Here is a 4,050-nt window from a genome sequence, read left to right as displayed (position 1 = left end):
CTTTGCATCAGGTGGCCAAAGGATTGGAGTGTCAGCTTCAGCAACAATCCTTCCAATGAATATTCAGGACTGATTTCCTTTAGGATTGACTGGTTTGATCTCCTTGCAGTCCAAGGGACTCTCAAGAGTCTTCTCCACACCACAGTTCAAAAGCATCATTTCTTCAGTGCTCAGCCTTCTTTATGAGTCCAACTCTCACATCCAGACACGACTAGTAGAAAAACCATAGCTTTGACTATACAGACCTTTGCCAGCAAAATGATGTATCTGCTTTTTAGTATGCTGTCTAGGTTTGTCTCGCTATAGTAGTTGAAATCCTTGTATAAATGTCAGGCTTTAGAGCCCTGTCCTGTCCAAGCTGTTGTAGCTCCCCTGGGGCTAGAGTAGAATTTCAGTGGACACCTGTTTGAAAAAACCTCATAGCTTAATGAAACATTAGGAGACCAGGGGGTAACTGTGTTTAACTTTTTTTTTTTGGCAATTATCATTTTCGCAACTTGTTTCTTTTTTTTTTTTAAGTCACATTTAAATTGATTTTGAATAGTAATTGCTAGTAGCTAGAAGTCAGGGGTTGGGGAGTGGGGGTGGAGGGGCTTTTAAAAACCTGTTAGGGGCCTGCATGCATGCTAAATCACTTCAGTCATGTCCAGCTCTTTGTGACCCCATGGACTGTAGCCTGCTAGGCTCCTTTGTCCATGGGATTCTCCAGGCAAGAACACTGGGGTGGGTTGCCATGACCTCCTCCAGGGAATCTTCCTGACACAGGGATCAAACACAGGGATCAAACCCACATGTCTACTGTCTCCTGTGTTGGCAGATAGGCTCTTCAGCACTAGCGCCACCTGGAAAGCCCTGTTGGGAGCCTAGTGAAAAGTATTTTCCTTTGCTTCACGGAAAGGAGGAAAGGTTGCTCTTGAGGAACTAAATCTTTGGGGAATACCTTTGAAAGAAAACTGGGAAAGAAGATCTCTAGAGCTGTAGTTATATATAACTGTGAATATATATATCTTTTGAATATATACATATTCACAGGAAAGACTCATGAGCTTAAAATAACCCAAATCCTGACAGCTCTGAAACTGGCTTTTGAAGGGAGAGTTTCTTGGAACTAAGTAAGTGAATTTTAATTTGTGGATAGAGTTCTAGATGCCTTCTAAAAGGGAATATTTACCCAATATCTGAGGAGGAAAATTTGGCCTTATGGTTTTAATTTTAAGACATGTAAACTTTTTATTTTTTTCTACACCCCATGGCATTTGGGATCTTAGTTCCCCAACCAGGAATCAAACCTGTGTCCCCTACACTGGGAGCATGAAGTCTTAACCACCAGATGCCAGGGAAGTCCCAGAGGTGTAACCTTTTGGATCCAGGTAGTCCACTTACTGCATCACCTTTATAATCATAAAGGAAACTTTGTTATCATGGAACAACAACAATAATAATAATAATCATAAAAGCTGAGGGAAAAGACTCTACTTAAGTATAACTGTTGATCATTAAGCATTAGCACCGAGTATTATTGTTGTTGTTGAAGACAGACACTGAGACACCAGGACACTAAGTCGTGTCTGACTCTTTGCGACCCCATGGACCGTAGCCTGCCAGGCTCCTATGTCCATAGGATTTCTCAGGCAAGGATACTGGAGTGGGTTGCCATTTTCTTCTCCAGGGGATCTTCCTGACCCAAGGATCAAAGCCAAATCTGCTGCGTTGGCAGGAGGATTCTTTTTTTTTAATTTTATTTATTTATTCCTGCACTGGGTTTTTGCTGCTTTTGCCCAGGCTCCTCACTGCGGTGGCTTCTCTTGTTCCAGAGCACAGGCTGTAGGCACTTGGGCTTCAGAATTGGTGGCACTTGGACTCAGTAGACGTGGTGCACAGGTTTAGCTGCTCTGAGGCATGTGGGATCTTCCCAGATCAGGGGTTGAACCTGTGTCCCCTGCATTGGCAGGCGGATTCTTATCCACTGCACCACTGTGGAAGTCCAGCAGTCGGCTTCTTTACTGCTGAGCCACCAGGGAAGCCCAGCAAGGAGTATATATCAAAGTATGTATTTTATTTATTTGTATATATATTTAAGGTTGCTCCAGATCAATTTCCTATTTGATTCTTTTAAACTGTAATGTTCAATTGAGGTTGTTTAAAATGAAGTTACAGGGACTTCCCTGGTGGTCCAGTGGTTAGGACTCCATCCTTCCGCTGCAGGGAGAGTGGGTTCAGTTCTTCATGGGGGAACTAAGATCCCACATGCCATGGGGAGTGGCCAAAAAAATAGAGTTAAAAAAAAGTATGAAGAAGCTTACCATCTTATATATATATTTTAAAAAGTTACAGTTTTGATAAAAGGAATCCTGTTTTTCTCTCTGGTGAAACATCTGTGATGCAGGTTTTATTTTGGGGACCACACGTGTATGACGAAAGCACCACCCAGCACTTGGTGGCAGCAAACCCAAGGGCATCTTTTGTCCTTCTAACGAGTAAACAAAGACCGGGAGGGTTGAATACACGGCTTAGTCACCGACAGCTGCCTGTGGACCACGGTCCTACTCTGGCTTGCTCCTGTACCCCTGCCCCATTTCCCCTGCGGTGGTGGTTTAGTGGGCCTGAAGTATCCACAGGCCCCCGTGTCCCCGGTGCATGTGCGTGCAACGTGCAAGCCACAGTCGAAGGCCCTGAATGGCAATCAGAGTGTCCGAGCATCCTCATTATAGATCGCAGCCCAGATGCCTCTCATGGGAGCCAGGGGAGGTATCTTCTCCAACTCCCAGATGACAAAATGAGCTGTTACAGCCCAGTCGTCCTCCTCAGGGCACATGGCATCCTCAGACCTTTCCAGAATCTTGAGAATGATTGTGTGTGTGTGTTACTTGTTCTGTCGTGTCCGACTCTTTGCGACCCCATGAACTATATGTAGCCCTCCAGGCTTCTCTGTCTATGGGATTCTCCAGGCAAGAACGCTGGAGTGGACTGCCATTCCCTTCTCCATAAGAATGATTAAGAACTTGAAAATCTGAGCTCTTCCACGTCCATCTGACCCATGCCTTGGCAACCTCTAGAGCAAGGCCGTGCCTGCTGCTTCTTGTTTGTCTCCCCAGGGCCTGGCCTGGTGAATGGGGTGGGGTGGGGGAGTGGGGAAAGGGGCCAGGGAGGAGCTGCAGTGCCTTCACTCAGCAACCTGAGAGGCAGGTACCACTCTTATCTCCACTAGACAGATGAACCAGGGCTCGGCTCACCCGGATGGCCGCAGCAGTCTCTCGAGCAGTTTTGCTGCTCCTCCTCCCCAGGGTAAAGGGACCTTTATAACCTCTGGTCAGATCATATCCGTCCTTTGCTCAAAGCCTTCCACGGTCTGCTGGGCGGAGCCCAGGGGCTTCAGTGGCCTTCATGAGTGCTCCCCATTCTCTGTGCTCCCATCGCCTGTTCCTCCCCTGCTTGTCAGTCCTCCAAATGACCAGCGCCCTTAACGCATACCTCCTTGTCACCTCTCTTCAATTTTTTGCTCAAACGTTCAACGTCTCAAAACAATTTTAGCGGGGCATTCCCTGAGGGTCCAGCGGTTAGGACTCTGTGCTTTTCACTGCTGAGGGCATGGGTTCAATCCCTGGTGGGGAATTAAGATCCCACAAGCTACAGGGTATGTCCAAAAAAAAAAAAAGATTAAAAAAAAAACAAAATTTTTTTTTGTTGTCCAAATAGCACAACTGGGTCCAGTGTGACCACCCTTGTTAAGTTTGAAACAGCCCAATCCCCCACCCACATTCTCCAAATCCTTTGTTTTGCCTGTATTCCCTTGTGACACCTAAGTCCTCCTATCAGCCTATGTAATTCCCTTAATTGATCACAATTTATTCTCCCCTATACCTCCATTCCCTCAAGAACGGAAGCACCGCGAGGCCACGGATTTGTTTCTGCTTGGTTTGCTTTTTTATTTTGGCTGCGCGGGATCTTCGTGTGGCTCACAGGCTTAGTAGTTGTGACACACAAGTTAGTTGCTCTGAGGCCTGTGGGATCCGAGTTCCTCGACCAGGGATTGAACCTGCGTCCCCTGCA

Source organism: Bubalus bubalis, chromosome 5, assembly GCF_019923935.1.
Source record: "Bubalus bubalis isolate 160015118507 breed Murrah chromosome 5, NDDB_SH_1, whole genome shotgun sequence".
NCBI classification, from domain to species: Eukaryota; Metazoa; Chordata; class Mammalia; order Artiodactyla; family Bovidae; genus Bubalus; species Bubalus bubalis.
The sequence above is the reverse complement of the archived record's forward strand: the minus strand, read 5'-3'. Positions refer to the sequence as shown.